The sequence below is a fragment of the Podarcis vaucheri genome (assembly GCF_965113315.1).
Source record: "Podarcis vaucheri genome assembly, chromosome: 5".
Taxonomy (NCBI): Eukaryota; Metazoa; Chordata; class Lepidosauria; order Squamata; family Lacertidae; genus Podarcis; species Podarcis vaucheri.
The window spans coordinates 69,868,019-69,886,914 of record NC_138763.1 but is presented as its reverse complement, the minus strand read 5'-3'; the positions used below and the strand labels follow the sequence as shown (position 1 = coordinate 69,886,914).

The following is an 18,896-nucleotide window of genomic DNA, read 5'->3' as shown; positions in this document are numbered from 1 at the left end:
TCTTTCCTCCGCTGCTGCTGCTGCAGGAGGAGAGCGAAAACTGGCCGGTCTCCCCTGACCCCCAGCCACCCCCCTCGATTTACCGTGCCGAGGCGACCCCGCGCTTCCCTCAGGATTTGGCAGGCGCCTCCTTCGTCGCTCGTCCTCGCTCCGCGAAGCTCCCTTTGCCCTGGATGGTGGGAGGGGACACCTTTCCCCTAGCCGGGAGGCTCGGCCAAGAAGCGCCTCTTCGCGCGGAGCGCGCGGGGCGCGTGCTCAGTCTCTCCCCCGACATCCCGCCCTCTCTGCCTTAAACGTTACGTCCCCCCTTTTTTTTACCTCAAAGTTTTTTTTTATTATTATTATCTCCCGCTACTCTTCTTCCCCCACCTCGCTCTCCCTTCTCAAAGACTCCTGTTTCCGGGCAGGAGAAGAGCGAGCCTGCAGCCCGGGCGGGCGAAGCAGCGTCGTCGCCGCCCTCTTCCTGTGGAGAGATGCCCGCGGACTGACTGAGGGAAGGAGCGCGGGGGGCAAAGCGGCTTCCCTCAGCCCAGGTGGCGCCCAAGCGAGGCGGGCGGGCGGGCGGAGGGAGAAGCGCGAGGACGGAGGGCGCCGCGGAAGAAGACGTCGCTTCGCCTCGCCTCGGCAGCGAGAGGAGCAGCTTCTGAGGGGAAGCGCCGCCGGCCGCCCGCCCGCGCGGGCAGGGGATTATCCGCCGGCTGTGCCGAGGTGGCTTCTGCTGAGGTAAGAGCAGCACCGCTCCGCGCGTCCTGCTGGAGGCACAAGACGGCCGCGTCTCCTTGAAGCGCTCCTTTTGGGCTGCTCGTCCTCTTTCTCTCGCCTTGCTGCAGTGTCCGTTGGCCATGCCGGAAAGTTGCCGTCGGTGGGCTTCGGTGAGGATGGGATGGGAGGGTGGAGGGGGGAAGGAACCAAGTTGCGTTTCCCTCTCGCTTCCCTCGCGTGCCGAAGAAGCCGAGCCAGGCCCTGCGCTGCCAAGGCAACTGTTGTCACTGAGCCGAGAAAGGGGGGGGGTGCCTGAAGGTCATCCAGCCCAACCCCTCGACGGAGCCACGCAGGCAGAAATCGCCCCGTGTCGTGCAATAAAACGAGGACAGCATTTTTCAGGATGGGTAGTGTGTGACGTGAGGCGCAGGGTGCCAGATATGGGGGCGAAAGGGTTGGTAGCTGAAATGCTCTCTCTCCCCCCCCCATTTCAAGCTGTTGCAATAGCACCCAGTGGCGTAGCGTGGGGAGTGCAGGGGGGGCCGGCCGCACCGGGCGCAACATCTGGGGGTTAGGGTTAGGGGGCGCAAATCCACGGGTTAGGGGGCGCAAATTACTTGCCTTGCCCCGGGTGCTGACAACCCACGCTACGCCACTGATAGCACCTTCTGCTAGTAAAAGTTTTTCCTTCCTTTCTGCATGTAGCAGGGCGGCGTGTCTCGTTCGGCTTGAAGATGGGAGCTTTGCCCGTGGCGAGAGCTTTTTGCCCACCATGCCTTCCATTCCTCACGCCAACATTTAACCTTTTAACGTGTAAGATCTGAGATAGCTCGGTGGGGCGTGAGACTCTTCATCTCAGGGTGATGGGCTCGAGAGATTCCTGCATTGCAGGGGGTTGGGCTAGATGACCCTGGTGGTCCCCTTCCAGCTCATGATTCCATGATTCCTTAGTGGAGGAGGGAGCAAAAGGTTGTGGAATGCAATGAAAGGCAAATCTCACCCCCCGCCTCCCGCCCCCAGTTTATTCTGAGGCCATCGTCCTCAAATAAAAACCCTTAAAGTTACTCAAGATGCTTACTAGGCGTCTTCAGTGGAGTGGAGTAAGTTCTGAGTAGGTAAAGAAGCAAAGAGCCATGATGAAATTAGAGAGAGGCGTGACTTTCCCTATTTCTGGGGTTGATGGGCACCGAGAGTTGAGGGAGAGGCAGCACCGTTCTCGCGCTGTTCTTCCTGAATCTGTGACGAAACACCATTTCTACTAGGGGAGAGAAGCATTGCCCTGGCGTGGTGATCGTCGCCTGTTTCCCAAGCAAAAAGTTGCGCCGGGTAGGATGTGAAGGCGAAGGGAGCTGCCCCTGCTGCGCCTGTGGGCTTTGCTTGTCTGCATATGGTAATAATCGGTCAGAGAGAGAGAGAGAGAGAGAGAGAGAGAGAGAGAGAGAGAGAGAGAAATGAACCCGTTAGTATTCTGTTCTTGTAAGACTTGGCGCGGGAGACATAGGCTTCTGTTACATTTCATTTCCGATCTCGTTGGTGGGAGTGGAATAATGCTGGCTGCCTGCTCTGCTGTCTCGCACGTGCCTTCTTCCCCCTCAGATTCGGTATAAAGGCGGAGAGAGGGAGAGAGGGAGAGCGCGCGCACCCCACCCGGTTCTGGCTCCGCTCCTGTTTGCCTATGGACCAGTAAGCAGTGAGTGGAAGCAAGCCTTTCTCGGGGTTGGGAGGCAGCATGTATTCTGCCAGAACTACAGAAGCACCAGCAGCCTGCTTGTTCTGTAGCTGGAAGTCCCCACACTCTCCAGGATATTTGCAGAACGCACACTGTTTACTCCCCCCCTCCCCTGTTAGAATTGTGTGGTTTTGGCACTACAGGTGATGTTTCTAGCTGGCGATATCCATCATTTAGATTTTCCCAGAGCAGCAGAGCTTTTTTGTCTTGGTGGATGTTTAATAGCAAAGCGGAGGGAGAGAGCACAGCACTTTAAAGATGGGGTGGATCAGCACATAATATATCAGTAAAGCAATTTTGCTCTGAAATGGGAGACGGCTCCTCAAATGGGTCAGAGGTTTAATGAGATCTGTTGCGTTAACTATAGCAAAGGGTTTCATATTCATGCAGCCCAACCGTGTGCATGTTTACTCAGAAGTAAGTCCCAGTGAAATCTATGGGACTGGTACCCAAATAAGTGTGCATAAGGTTACTGCTGCTAGTGTTTGAATGCTGGAGATTCATTATTTGCTTTATTTTGTAACATTTCCACTCCACTCTTCTACTAGGAAGCTCAGTGTGATGTTGCTAACGAACAAAGTTTATTGATTTTTAAAGTGCAAAACTCAGGCCAGGAACTCAAATAGATGTTGATTTATTAAAAATGTCATTTAATAATTGGAGGTATATGAAAAAATCCATTCCTTATTATTCTGCTGAGGTGCTCATTTCCACTTGGAATAAAAACATAATCTGACAGTTTTTATTCTGCATTTCGATATTTCCATGGAGGACATGCCATGTTGAATAACAACTTTGACAAAAACATGGCCAGTATGATGGGACAGATGATTAATGTTTCTTTTAACTCAGACAAGAAGCTTGTAGCAAAATTATCATGTTATAAAAATCTAGTATCAAATTTTGTATTGGTTAATCAAGCAACTTGACTAGATATTTAGTTAACTAAGCCTCTTCTGCCAACAACTGTACTCAAAGAGGAAAATGCTGTGAGAATGGTTCTCTTCAATTTGCATACCGTGTAGTTCTCCTAGCTGCTGCAATAGCTTGCAGTATATTGGAAAGAAGAATCACTGGCAACAACAGAGTAAAATATGATGGAATGGCAATGGTTGTTGGGTGTTCACACTGTCAGGGTCTGTGATTTGTGCATGTAATTCCACATGTTGAATGCAGTTTTTAAACTTTCTTTATATTTTGAACTTATAGATAAAATTCTCTACAATGTGAGATTCCAGAATAGAAACAAACAAACAAACAAATGAATGGGGGAGAATGTGGTTTAAAAGATTGCATGGTGTATTATATAAATACGGAAATTGGACTTTAGTTAGCAGATATTATCGCTTGTATCTTGTGTTTGTGTTGGAAGCCCCACTTATGCCACCCTCTGGAAGACATGGTGACTAACTCCCAATTTATTTGAATAAAGTACCTAACCTTGCAAGTACTTAAAATATTGAAATGGCATGATATCTGAAGTGGTTCCTGCAAATGTGATTTTTTTTGCATAGCACAAATTACTTCTCCCTCTCTTTTTGCTTAGGGTTATGCCATTGTCAGTTAGGTTTTCCGTTCTACTTTAATGTACTTTCAAGTGGCACATCTTTCCTAGTAGCAACAGTATTCAAGGAGGGTGGGGAGTCTCTTGACAGTGCAAATAATTATATGTGCAATGAGATTCAAGAGCATGTTTGCAGCTGTTTGTAGTATATGAGTACTTACAAGTAATGCATTTGCTTTCTTTAATAGAAATAGCTCCTTGGAGCTATTTATCTTCTCATGCTCTTACTTTCCCTTTCCCAACATTGTTAACTGCTATAAAAAGAAATGGAGTTGTGTCACTTAAAGCATTATTGATATGGAAAGTTAACAGGTACATCACGGCAGTACAACACAATCTAGTGTTCCACTTGTCTTTTTTGCTGATAGCGCTGCTTTAGTTCTGTTTTGCTTTCTGTGTGGATCAAGGGAAAGCATCTTGCTAGTTTCTCTGAGTGTAGTAGGAAGGATGCCTGTCTGTGGAGAGAGAAGGGATGTGTGCTAACAATGGTTCCTATTGGTTTTCAGCAGCAGTAGATGGCCTTGTTTCTTCCCTGCCTGTGCTTCCACTGGGTGTTTGCTTGCCATATTATTCTCCTTAAGTTGTTTATTTTCAGGACTGTCTTGATGGAAGAGGTAATGGCTGCAGAAATGCTATACACTTCCAAGGGAGATGGTTGTTTTTGAATCTGTCTTCATTCCATGTTTGATCTTACTCTCTAGCTGTGTCCCTGCATAGAAATGAGAACTGAACCAACAATGCTAATGACTGACCAAAGGTACTTGTACCTGTGCTTCTCGTTCTTTACCCCAATGCTTGACTGCACTGAGTTAGCTCCTTGTTGAAGCCTTTGTCACCCTACTGAATGGCAGTAAGTTTGTGGGCTGCCAGGCTAGAAGCATTTATTGGATGAAGAAATGGCTAGTGGTAACTCTGGGGTGTGAGCTTCTCCTTCTCTAGACTTTCATTGATGGTCCCTTAGTCCATTGTGCTAGAGCAGTGAGCACAATATAACAAGGTTATGAAAGATAATGCCAAGGTTGCAGGTTTGATCCCTATAAGCGACAGGTGCGTATTCCTGCTTTGCATGGGTTTGAGCTAGATGATCCTCAGGGTCCCTTCCAACCGTGAAATTCTATGGGTCTATGCAGGATCATAGTCTATTTAGGCTGAGAGACCTAGTCTGAATTTTTTTATAATGGCGCTTATGTGCTTATTCCACACTTTTTTCATGTGGATAAATTTGCTTGCCAGGTGTTAAGGGCACCTGGACCTCTAGCCATCAGGGTGCTTCATTATATGCTGGCCCCTTTGCTTAAGTTCTCATTTACATGGAAATACATGTCTGCCAAAGAACTTGGAGTGAGCAGCATCTTATCTAATTTTCCCTGGGATACCACATCTCTCCAAAAGCATTTTTCACACGACAGATGACTTGGGGAACTGCAGTAGGTTGGTGGCAGGCGGCAACAAATCAAGGGATGGCTAAGACAGCACTTAGAAGGTGGCAGTTGAAACATCTGAATGAAGACTTGTTGGGGTGGGGCAAATGAACACTCTTGCTCGCTGGTGCCTCTTGTTTCTGCCACCAGAGGTTGAGAAAGATGATTAGCTACAGCCCAGGAAGGAGCTTCTAGTTTATGAGGGATATATGTCTGTGTGCTGCTACAGCCATTTCCAGTCTGGGATTTATTTCCTCTGTGATCCACCATGGTCCAGTGATCCAGTCGTTCAAACAACTGAAAACAGCAGAAACCGGTATACATTTTTGCTCTTCCCAAGTAACTCTCGTCTGTTTTATTATATTATTTAACTATTATAAGGCTGTCTTGTGTTAGTAGTCAGTGTTTAAAATACCCTCGTTGACAAACAAACAAGTGGATCCCTACATTCACATATCTGTTTTGGGTGTCTTGATAAACTTGCCTACTTCTTAAATGCTTATTATTCAAAGACTTGTAATCAAAATTTCCTAATCAGATGCTCAAAAGCCAATTTAAAACCATTCCTCAAAGGTGTACATAACTTGCTAGCATTGCAGTTTTATATGTGCTATGTTAATCTGCCGGGAAGGGGGGGGGGTAGCCCTGAATTGTACAGAGCTTCTAAGATGACAACACAGTTGAGTTTAGAGAAATTTCTTTCTGTATTTCAGATACGTGTAAGTGAATAATGTAGTGCAATTTCCTTGTCACATTGTGGTCTGTGCTGCTACAATGGTGTGTAGCAGCTGGTGGGTGTCATCAGAAGCACATGCTGGCACAACTAGTAAAATAGGTCTGAAAGACTACAATCTTCTAATCCAAGTGCTCTGTTGAATGTTAATATGCCTTCATGAACTCTCCACTATAGTAGCAATAAGTTGGTGGTGATATAATTAAAAGTTTGTCAAACTGGAACAGGAATGTGATGTGCAGGTTTGTTTGAAGCTGTTTATCACAGACTGACCATTCATATATTTCAATATCCTCTAAAATTCTTCTCCTTACTTGGCAGTAAGCCAATATGATGGACAAATCTATAATATGCTTTGGCAATGGCATGAGAACTACAGGTGAAACTCAGAAAATTAGAATATAGTGGAAAAGTTCATTTATTTCAGTAATTCAACTTAAAAGGTGAAACTAATATATGAGATAGACACATGACATGCAAAGCGAGATATGTCAAGCCTTTATTTGTTATAATTGTAATGATCATGGCGTACAGCTGATGAAAACCCCAAATTAACAATCTCAGAAAATTAGAATATTAAATGAAATCAGCAAAAAAAGGACTGCAAAGACAGCAACATTGGACCTCTGAGAAGTAGAAGCATGCATATGTACTCAGTACTTGGCACTGCTGTGGTGTTATAGCACTGCTGTGGTGTTATGGTACTTGGCACTGCTGAGGTGTTATAGAAGACCAGGAAGCTTCAATAGCAGCCTTCAGCTCTTCTGCATTGCTCGGTCTCATGTCTCTCATCTTTCTCTTGGAAATGCCCCATAGATTCTCTATGGGATTCAGGTCAGGCAAGTTTGCTGACCAATCAAGCACAGTAATCCCATGGGCATTGAACCAGGTTTTGGTACTTTTGGCAGTGTGGGCAGGTGCCAAAGTCCTGCTGGAAAATGATGTCAGCATCCCTATAAAGCTCGTCTGTGGAAGGAAGCATGAAGTGCTCCAAAAACTTCTGGTAGACGGCTGCGTTGACCCTGGACTTAATGAAGCACAGTGGACCAACACCAGCTGATGACATGGCTCCCCAAATCAACACAGACTGTGGAAACGTCACACTGGACTTCAGGCATCTGGCATTGTGTGCCTCCCTATTCTTCCTCCAGACTCTGGGTCCTTGGTTTCCAAATGAGATGCAAAAGCTGCTCTCATCAGAAAAGAGATTTGGGGAGCCATATCTCATATATTAGTTTCACCTTTTAAGTTGAATTACTGAAATAAATGAACTTTTCCATGATATTCTAATTTTCCGAGTTTCACCTGTGGTTCTGCAAAACCATAACACTCAACACATAGAAGGATGTGAATCAGCCCTAATTGAAACTTGGGAAAGCATATAAAAATGCTTTCTTAGCAAGAAAATAGGTGGGCTCTCTACTGATACTGCATCAATCATGTTGCTATATTGATATATTGATCTTTAAAAGAAAAAACAACAACACACTGAGCAGTTTATTATTTGTGAGAAAGCTCATGGTTATAGATGAAGAAAGGTGACTATCAAGCTTGGAATGTACTAAGCAATAAGAGTATTTTTACCACCCTTTTCCACCAGTATAACACACATCTGGAATTTAGAGGCAGGGCTTCCTACTGAGAAGGTATAGTCTTAACATGAAGGCATTGCCTCTATTTTATTCAGAGCCAGGCTATATGGTAGAATTACTGTCACCTTGAAAAAGCTGTTGAGCATTCTGGTGGCTGTACTGACTGAGTTGTGGTCTAGACTAGAACATCCGGAGGGCACTAAGTTGAGGGATGCTGTTGTAAGCAGAAGCTACTATGGAGCATGTTCCGCAGCTCCTATGGAAAATTAGCTAGAGAGAGAAAAGCAGAGATAAACAACAGGTGCAGAAAGACAGTTTGTTCCCTTCAGGCATGACCCCCTTCAGTTTCCTCTGGCAGTAGGGGCTGTAATTGTCAACACAGAGAGCCAGGTTGCACTTGCATCTTGGATATAATGTAACTTGGTCTCCAGAAAGCATTGATGATGGGCGAGCAGTGTTGGAATAATAGAGTCTTTGCCTAACATAATATGAAGATGTACAGATCTTTTACTGTAACTTTATAGTTGGCTAGCTTTTTCTCAAGCAACACAGGTATGGTTTGTATTTGGTAAAGCATGAAAGCATTTCAGAATGCAGTGACTCAAGAAGGAACAAGGGCCTTTCAAAGATCAGGTCATATCTCACCTATCTTTAGATATCCAAAAGGAAGGCCATCAAAATTCACAAATAAAAACATTCAATAAAAAGGAATTTTATGCATAAATCATACATTCCCCTCATTAGTTGTGGTGTATATGTATCTAGAGAGGGTAATTTTTTTATTAAGAGACAAAAATTAATTGCATAGCATAAGTTTTTATTTTTTTAATAAAAGCCCTGAACTCATCAGATGTTTCATTATTGAGTTTTAATGGGAAAGAAAGTCCATAATGATTTGGTTCTTTTTCTGAACACTGGGGCCTTTAGAAATAAGACACTATGGCTTGAAGCATTACAATGTAAAATTTGCCCATCTTCTAGCCATAAGGCTTTAAAAAAAAAAAGTGATGCTCAAACAGCTTTTGCATTTCCCACATCTATAATTTAGATTGCTGTTGTCTAGAATACACATCTGGTTTGAGAATGTCTATCTTCCTCTTTCTATTCTGCATTGCCATGCATGTATAACAGGTGTCATATCCCAAAATAAAATGAATTTTTAGTATCACCTGAAAATGACCCAAGTTTTGATCATGAAAACATCTTGCATGCATGTGCACACTCAGTCACTTGAGTTAAATGCAAGTATTCATTCTGTCTGCCTCAAGCAGATAACATTTCAGTATCTCTTGCTGCCAGCTCAGAAAATGCTTTCAGATTAACATGTTTTGGGGGGTTGGTGGGAAGTCTATTCTACTGCAGTAGTTTGAACTCAGACACTACAGTGCTGCAGTGGCACATGATCCAATTGGATGGATAGGAAATAGTCTGAGAAAACTCAGAAAACGTCTTCAGAAGTTGCTGCCCACTTGCACTTGGTTGCCTGTATCATTTGACTCTGAGGGCAGATGAGTGCATTTAATAAATTTTCTCCAAGTGATTCCATAGGAGACGCCTGGGAAAGAAAGCATTAGTTGAACCCTTAAACTTGTGACAAAAGCCCCAACATTCTATATTTTATGGGAATTAAAGTCAGATGTACCAGAATTTTATAAATATACTATAACACACCCTTCTTCTGGGCACTGCTTGTGTTCATATTTCATTTTATCTCTTTGCAGTTGGAAAGCATGTTGTATCAGAAGATACATGTTTAAGAAAAGAACCACCTACCAATAATAAAGCCACGAAATAAATGTAATTGAATATATCTGACTCAGGTTTATTTACTGGCACATCTAAAAATGTGAATAAACATACTATGCTAGACATCAAACCTAAGTACAGGAAAATTATATTATGACAGCTTAAGTGTCATCTGCCTGACAAGGGAAAGCAAAATGCTTTACTGTGTTCATTGTGCACAAGGAGAGAAAAGCACTGTGTTTATAAACTAAAATTTTAAAAACACAAATACAGTATTTATTCTAGAAGAGTTTGCAGCTGTGTTGCAGGCAATGTATTCTAAAAGTAATACACCATGGATTTGCAAATGTAGACCTCTGTCTGTCTGTTTATCTGTCTCTTTCACTCTCTAACACCCATCCACACCAACCTGAGTACATTAAATGCATGGTGATTAGTACTCTCCTTGCCTTGTTCCTCCACAAACTCATCACAATAGTGATATGTTATGATTTATTGATGCACACATTGGTTTCATCGTATCTGAAATGTGTGAGCTTTAGCTTTCAAGATCAAATAGTAAAGGTCGCAGGTATAAAAAAAAAGTTTGTATGTTAGCATTTACACATACTTCTGTAACATGTAGGTTTTGTGATAACAAAACCATTGCAGTGGCATGATTTTTGCAAGGAAAGATACGCAGATGACCCAAGGCTGCATAAATTTGCAAAGCTTCATCTACATCAATATACTAATAGTAAAGTTGCACGGGTTAGTAATTTACTTGGGAGGGATATTTCTCATATGGGCAAATCTGAGTTCCCCCCTAACTTTGCAATCATCAGCCCCCTGACAACTATCTATATATGATTCATGTTGCTGCATCCTAGCTAAGCAGAAGTTAAACAGATCAGTGCCTGAATAGAATACAACCTGGAAACAATGTATCTTTCAGAATATTGTTCTACAGTTGCAAAAGTGATACAACTGAGCAAATAAACACATGCTACTGTGTGGCTTTCTAAAATATTTAAACATTTCTTTCCTTTTTTTTGGTACAGTATACTGTTTTGCTCTACTGTGACACCATAGCAGTAGCAATTAAATGTGGAGCATTTTAAACTAGAGCAAGAAGTTATACAACAGCTCAAACTTTTCTGGGGACTATTATACCACGAGACATGTGCAAACAAACCTAACATAGGACTGTGCACAGTAGTAATTGCAGCAGTAACTACAGCAATAATAGCCTGTGCAAATGCATTGTGACTTCCATACAGATCAAAATTGATATGGCAAACTTCTTGTGTATCAATAAACAAGAATTGTTTTCAGGCTGCTTATATAGAAGCTTAACTTTCTTTTCTTTCAGTATAAGTGCTTTGAGGGGAAGAGGTAGAAGCAAGAATAGAATCATAGAATTGTAGAGCTGGGATTTAAGAAACCACTTCTAGCTCTAAGCACTGCCAAGTATCCTTGGGGCCCCATTCTGTTTCCCCAAGTTGTTTAACATCTACATAAAATGCACATTTACATAAAATAGGAGAGATGTTCTGGGATTTGGAGTACAATTTCACCAGTATGTAAAAAACACCCCACATTATCTTTGCTTTCTGTCATATTTTGGGAAAGCTGTTGAGGTTCTGACCCCGTGCTTGAGGTTAGTAATGGATTGACATTTAATCCTGACAAGACAGGAGTCCATGTTGGATGTAATAGCACATCCATTAATCATTCAGGTTGGCAGTCTGGGTGTGCTTCCAGTGGCAAGGAACTGTTTTGTCCAGCTTAGGTGGGTATGCCAGCTGTTTCCATTCCTAAAGAAGTCAGATTTGGCTGTTGTGTCACATGTCTTTAGTTACATTGTGGTTAGACTTCAGTGCTCTCAAAACTTTTGAAAAGTGTCTGAAAGTTCCAGCTTGCCCAGGATCCAGCCAGTGGTCAGATAGATGACTGGTGCTGATGATCAGGTGCATATAACTCTTATATCAACAGCTTTATTGGTTTCAGATTCATTTTCAGGACCAATTCATAGTTCTTGCTATGATCTTTAAAGCCCTAAATGGTTTGGGGTGAGGTTTCCTTAAGAACCATCCTCTCATATGAGCCTGTCTGCTCGTCTGAGATACCATCCACCACATTCCTCCAACATCCAAGTTGTATTTGCTTGGAGTATAATAGGGCCTTCTCTGTTACTGTGTCTTAGCTTTATAATTCCATATCTAGGGAGAAATGTGTCACCCCTCTTTGATACCCTTCTGCTGCTGTTCAAGAAATCTGAACAGCTGGTCTTCAGTTTTTATTCTCCCTGGCATATTATTCTGAATCAAGTCTATTTAGCATTTTCATCTTTGTTGGTATTTTTTTAATCTCATGTTGATGTTGTACGATATATTGATTATTTCTAATACGAACACATGCTAAAATACATCCAGGAATGTGATTTATGTTGCTGCAAGACTATGATTAAATGTTTCCAGTAGAAAACTTGCATACAGAAAGCTCTGCGCTTGTCTCTAAAACAGCTATACTGGAATTGCAGAAAAACTTTGAGACAAGTGCAAAGGATTAGATTCTTTCTTGATTTTAATTTCCTACTGCTACCTCTCAGTGAGGAGCCCAGTTGCTTTGGTCTAATGAGGAATAAAACCTAATTCCCTGTGCTATAATATTGATTTATTGATTTTTTTTGTCTTAGTGTTGCTTTCATTACACTGTCCTTCGCCTCTCGTTTCAAGTGGTGTGTTTGCTGCCAATGCATCAAAATGGACTAAACAAGAGATACTGGAAATGTAATGGGTTATCCTCTCAGGAGCTGTTATTCAAGATCATGTGCTTCCCCTTGGTTTCCCTCATGTATACCAAATCTTGGTACCATGTGTCTTCAGAGAGCTGCTTCAGTCATCCTGGCAATAAGCATATTTTTGAGGCAAGTTCATTACCCCACAACTCAAAGATGTACAAGCTGGTCCCATGTCATACAGAGATGGAGAAATAATTATGTTATTAATCTTGCACACATGCATTATACCACACACACACACACACACACACACACTGCAGTGGAAAAATTGATGGTTTTAAGCACTGATTAACAATATGAATTTCAAAATATGTATGTCTATCCCCTTGTGCTCAGACTGAGTATTTAATAGCCCCCCTTTATTGCTTCTACAAAATGTGCATTTGCACTTGATACTCTCTACGTTGCATTTTGTATTTATGCAGCTAGAATTCCCTATGTGAAGAGTCTTCTTGGCCCAGCTAGTTTCATTTAGGAGTTTGTAGTGTTGCCATTCAGTTGTTAAACTCCAGATGATGTTGGACTGCAACATTGTGCATTTGTCAGGGTTGATGGTAATTGTAGTCCAAAAACATCCAGAGGGCACTAGATTGATAAAGGCCATGATATATTATCAATAGATTTTATTGGCTGCTTTGAATGCATCCTTGTTGCCTAACATGCATATATCTTCTGTGCTTATTGTATTCTCATAATATATACATTGCTTTGCATATAATTATTATTCTTAATTAAAAAGCTCTTGGGCACCTTTCTGGAATATTAAGTCAAAGAGAGAGTGACATTCTGAAGGCAAAAGTACCGGAAAAGAATTCAGATCAGAAAAATGCAGCACAGTGACAAAGAAATTAAGCACAGTTTCAAGAAGTCAAATATCTTGTTAGGTCTGGCTGATAATCAATAAGCACTTTCAGAAATGGTGCTATAGACTGCTCTCCTTCAAGAAATTTGCTGTCTTAAAAATAAATTACTCTAACAGAGTGGAAATTAATTTTATACCGACTCTTCAAGGTATACAAAGTAGAAGTCAAATTTGCCTTTTTAACTTTCTCATTAACTGCAGTGGGGCTTGCTTGGGGGGATTGGCCCTTAGAGAGTATCCATGGCTGACCGTAGATTACAGAAGCTGCCACTGTAATTGATCTGTGCTTAGGTTACATTTGATAAGTGCTTGCTTCTGAAGTGCTCAATCAGGTAACTAGAGACTTAAAAAACACACACAACTTTTTAGAACAGGAACGTCAGCAAATAGTGCAGGCTACTTTTTGCTAACCTGCTATTCTTCTGCTGAAATATGTCTGGTTCCAGTAGCATTGTCTTTCCCTTGGATGTATTAATTGCTTTTCTATTATGCATAGTCTTGCTGCCTTTACAGGGCTGTGGTATAGAAGCATTATTACCTAAATGAGGTGGAAACTTGAAGACTTGATGCTTACTGCATTTCAGGACTGTCATAGACTCACATTAATCCAGAAATAATTAGGAGGCCCTCTCATCTACAGAGACGGGCATTCCCTTGTCACTCAGGCTATCTCATTTATTAGTGACCAGAGGACATGGGGTTGCCTGGCACATAAAATGCTTTCAATAGGTGACCTCAGCAATTCAGAACTCATTGCCTGTGCTTATATGTACAAACCCCCGTGTGCTCCAACCATGTGATATTATCTTCATTTCCTGGAGTTTGGTGTCAAATGCTTTCTAATTTTAATTTTAGAAATTTTTTTTGTATTATATTGTATCATATTTTTGTGAGAACAAGATGCTGGACTAAGAAAGATGTGCCTTTCCCTTACATTCTGAATTTTAGGGTAGATGCGTGGTAGCTGACATTTTTTTCCTTCTCAGAGCACTTCTCTGCAACAATGGAAAAGCATTCCATTGTGGGAAACTGCTACACACATTCACCCCTATGTCAGTCCACCTCGCATATGATTCCCCAATACATTTTTTCAATGAGTAATGAAACCTTTTGCATGGAGACAAGTGCATGCTGTTCTAAGTGTACACCTAATCAAAGCTGTATACCCAATAAACACTCTCACAAATATTCTACAAGAAATATTGGTTTATTACAAGGAAAGAGGAAACAACCTCAATGGCTTGGGCCAAACACAACTCGGAGGCTATCTTTTGCCTATGCCCCAGCTCAGTCTCTTGACAATTGACTAAAGGCCTCAATTTATCCATGATGCTATTGTATCAAGTGGGTGTAAAAAGAGGTTTCTGTAGTTGCAGTTTCCATAAATAGCTGGCAGGGCAGAATGTTTTCCCAATTTGGAGGTCATTGCTGGTGTTGGACGGGGAGAGGTAGCAGAGAGGAGAGGCAGCTGTGATGTGGAGCAGGGACAATGGAGGGAATTTTGGATTGGCGCAATGCAGGCACAGCAGTGGATCAAACCACACTACTGCTTTGTCCCCTGCCCCCATTCCCCTCTCAGTTACCAGCAGTGACCTGTTGGGAAGTCGGGTAAGCAATGCCACTTCACTCCACTCTGCCGGCCACTACTGGCTGCTGCTTTTTAGGATCTGCCATCTGTTGGAGAGAAGTGGGCTGAAATGTGGAAGAGAATATGAAAATAAAAAAGTTTTATTTTACTCTTCCACTAATGAGAATATGCTGCAGTTCAACACATCATGGAGGGTTATTTTCCCAGTACCAACCTCAGATTTTCAGTCCTCGCTTTCACAAAGGCCCAGATTGTACTTAGAACTTTGCAGCATTGGAAATGAATATATTTTGAATTGTTCTGGGATTGTGTGAAACTGCCTTAGTAATGTGGCTGAGTATACTTTGTGTCGTTATTCAATATCCTCAGAACACAGAAAAGAGAATATTTGTCACAAGAATTACGGAAGTTAATAAAATAAACATGGATATTAATTATGTAGTCATGCATTGAAGATTTGTGCTACAAATCTCCATAAAATCGGATATGAGAAAGGGAGACATGAGTTAAAAATACACTTGATTTTCTGTCTCCAGAGTTATTGCAATGGAAATCATGTACTGCAAGGCTGCTTTAGTGCTGCTGACATGATCTTCATTTGGATAGATTTGTATCCCATTTAAGTGTTTTTCTCATGGGAAATGGTGATCTAAAATGTCAAGAGTTTGTTTGAGCAGTATATTTTTATAGTGTGTTGAGTATGTCTTCTGCATATATTCCAGGTATCAGAAATACATATTGAGGTTGTTAACAAGACAAGCTGTTTCCTTATCATATTACTGCTATCAGGGAACTATATTGGTTGTCCTAATTTGTAATTATCTTCCTTAAAATAGATAATGTCTCCATTGAACTGAATTTGGTGTTTGAAGAAGAAAATATAATAATGGTGCTGTAGTTCTGGCTTGATGAAGCTGGTTAAAATTGAAGGCAGATTGTATAAAAGTCTGCAAGTTGTGAATGATAGCTGCAAATACACAAATGGCCTTTGCACAAGCTTATGTTAGTAAGGTTCATGTTAGTTAGGTAAATATTAATGTTTTAGAGTTTGAAAGCCTAGCCCAAAGCACCTTTAATTTCCAACCTCAGTTTAGACCAGCTCAGACCTGTAAATACGCATTTACCTGATCACCTGTGGTGACTAAAAAAAATTCCATGCAACTGGGCACAGAATCTTAGTAAACTTGTCTCTTTTGGGGCACTGCTAATGTGACACATCTAATGAACACTGGTACGTGCTGGCTTTCAGCCATTTATGTTGAGTTTTTGGTTGTAAAACTGTAGCTTTTTGTTTTAAAGGCTTTCAGGCATAGGCAGATCAAAAGCTCACAGGAAGGTTAAAAGTACAAGGGGATGTTTTGCTCAGGATATCGTGTGCAGAACAGACAAACATACATCTTGAGAACCTAGCAACTGAAGGGAAATGGAACCTTAACCAAGACTCTCTTTTCCTCCTGACTGGCTTAAAAGTTGGGAGGAGAAGTGACAATACTGAATGTGAGTCCAGCTAGAAAATGGGTTAGGTCATTAGAAATTTGTGATGTCAATAAACATGAAGAGCTGTGTGTAGAATTGCCTCCCCTTATATGTGGATAATCAAGCTTCCATTTACCACTGCTGATTCACCAAGTGTATGTGTGTGTTCCTGTTTAACTTCCATTCCCACCATCATACTAATAATTCAAAATATTCTAACTGATGGGATCATATATCCATACAATGTTGTTTACCAACACTTTAAATGCTATCCTAGCTGCCGTGGAAATTTAGATGTGATATAGAGCCAGTCACAAACACTTTATAAATTTATTAACTATAAAGCTTTGCTTATATGCAACACACTAATCTTATTTTTATGATGGATCTTGCTGTATATACGTGTGTGTGTTTGTGTGTGTGTACTATAACTGTAATTAAAGGTTATCCCCTAAGACACACCAAAATAATACATATTGCATTATGTAACTGTTCCTGTGATTCTAAAAACTCTATATTTATAACATGCAAAAAAGGTAAAATTTAAAGTTGAGTTGAAAGCATTCCCTCAAATAGCCACATGTAATATATTGACCCAAAAGCATATTTGCAGAAATATTATGGAAAACTGCAGCACATTTTCGTAGGAAAACAGTTCTACAGGGTTCTACAGCACTCACTCCTATGCAGCCCCAAGATACTGGTTTTCTTGTTGCTGCCACTATTTGTTTTAAGCTGCTTTTATTAAAATGCGCAAATATGTGTGGGGAGACAGTCCAAAAGCACTTTACAAAATCTTAAGAACCTTGGAATGCTAGTTTGCCTAATTGGACTGAAATGTAATGAGAATTCATTTGGGAATTTTGGTTAATTCCATGACAAGAATACCTCTTGATACTTCATAATTTTTAATTAGGGCAACAGGGGATTTCAAAAAGAATGTTTTGAATTTCCCACACTGGGTAAAATATATTGTGTGTCAAATGTAAAATACTTCTGAAAGCAAGATACTTCATGGAGTTTATTGTTTCTGTTCATTGCTGTTGTACTCTTTTAAAAAAGAGTACCAGTTAATAATATATGCAGGGTTACGATTTGTAAGTCAATGAGAATACTTATGAATTATTTGGATACATATGTTTCCCTACATTTTTAAGGTCTTACTAAAGCCAATTTACAAAATAGTACAGTATTGCTATTTTCATCTGTAATGTAAAAAGTATCCATTTGTTTATGGAAGTTTCCTAGGCAATTATATTTGCAAATAGAGTAAAAGGGTTCTGAAATATGTTACCTGTTCCAAAAGCAGAGCTGTTTGGCAAATCTCTTATCCTTGGCAGCAAATTTAATTCACATAAATTAAATAGGTTTTTTTTTTTAAATTGCAACTTGTTAGAACTTGCACACAGAGCAGAACAAAAGGGTTTTATAACGTTAAGGCAAAATGTATATTCATTAAAAAAAGAACTTCTAACACACAGGAACATGATCTGATTGTATCAACTTTTTAAACTTGACCTACTTTGTGCGAGCAGCTCTCAGAGTGAGTCAGGGTGTGGAGACTCTTCCCCATCCTGCATTTTGTAACATTTCCAGATATAACTATCAGGCTCACTGTTGGGAAGCCTATTAACTAGTGCAGGCATAGGCAAACTTGACCCTCCAGATGTTTTGGGACTACAACTCCCATGATCCCTAGCTAACAGGACCAGTGGTCAGGGATGATGGGAACTGCAGTCCCAAAACATCTGGAGGGCTGAGTTTGCCTATGCCTGAACTAGTGTAATTGTGGATTGTTTTGTTGGGTGCAGGCTAGCGAAAAACAATTAATGTATGCTTGTGCTGTAGGGTGAATACCTGCCAGCTATTTAAAATAAAAATGAAAAAGATATGGATTCCTTTTTCTGACCTAACTTAAATGCCTCTGTTACTACTTCTTCACCTCTTGTGAAAGCAGCAGGGTGGATTGATTTAGATCTCATTTCCCTCTTGAATTTCTTAAACAATGGTGCAAATTGGATCATGAACCATGTCACTTCCAACAAAACAGAGTATTATGTACATGGTGGGGAACCTGCAGCTCGCCTGATGTTTTTGAGCTTCAACTCCCATCAGGCACCAGCATGGACATTGGCCAGGATTTATGAGAGTTGTAGTCCAGTGATATGTGGAAGGACCACAGGTTCACCATCCGTGATGTTCACACACAAACACACACACAACCCTTTAGAACACATTCTTTCTCTTAAAGAAGTCTCTGGCATTGCAGTTCACCCCTCACCGAATTATAATTCCCAGCAACTCTTAACAAACTACAGAGCCCAGAATTCTTTGAGAGAAAGAATGTGTTTTGAATGTAATTCAAAGCTATAGTGCGTACAACAACCTATGTTTCACTCTTGCAGTTGCCTGGACACTGAGGTTCAGCTCTGAGGCCCTTCTGGTGGTTCCCTCACTGTGGGAAGTGAGGTTACAGGAAAACAGGCAGAGGGCCTTCTCAGCAGCGGTGCCTGCCCTGTGGAACGCCCTCCCATCACATGTCAAGGAAATAAACAACTGACTTTTAGAAGACATCCAAAGGCAGCCCTGTTTAGTGTAGTTTTCAATGTTTGATGTTTTATCATGTTTTTAATATTCTGTTGGGAGCCACCCAGAGTGGCTGGGGAATCCCAGCCAGATGGGCGGGGTAATCATCATCATC

The 18,896-nt window shown here is 41.3% G+C and overlaps 1 protein-coding gene across 9 annotated transcripts in view; it reads left to right on the top strand.

Moving 5' to 3' along the window:
• The first annotated feature begins 242 nt into the window (after window positions 1–242).
• The window catches only part of PCDH15 (protocadherin related 15), a 659,401-nt gene continuing 640,747 nt past the window's right edge, over window positions 243–18,896 (top strand). For 7 of the 9 annotated variants that reach the window (XM_082222007.1, XM_082222006.1, XM_082222001.1 and 4 more), the window contains exon 1: window positions 243–723. The gene's annotated coding sequence lies outside the window, so the exon portion shown is untranslated. Of the gene's footprint in view, window positions 724–1,984; window positions 2,093–18,896 lie in introns of those variants that run through there. The other 2 variants (XM_082222004.1, XM_082222005.1) reach the window with 2 other exon arrangements.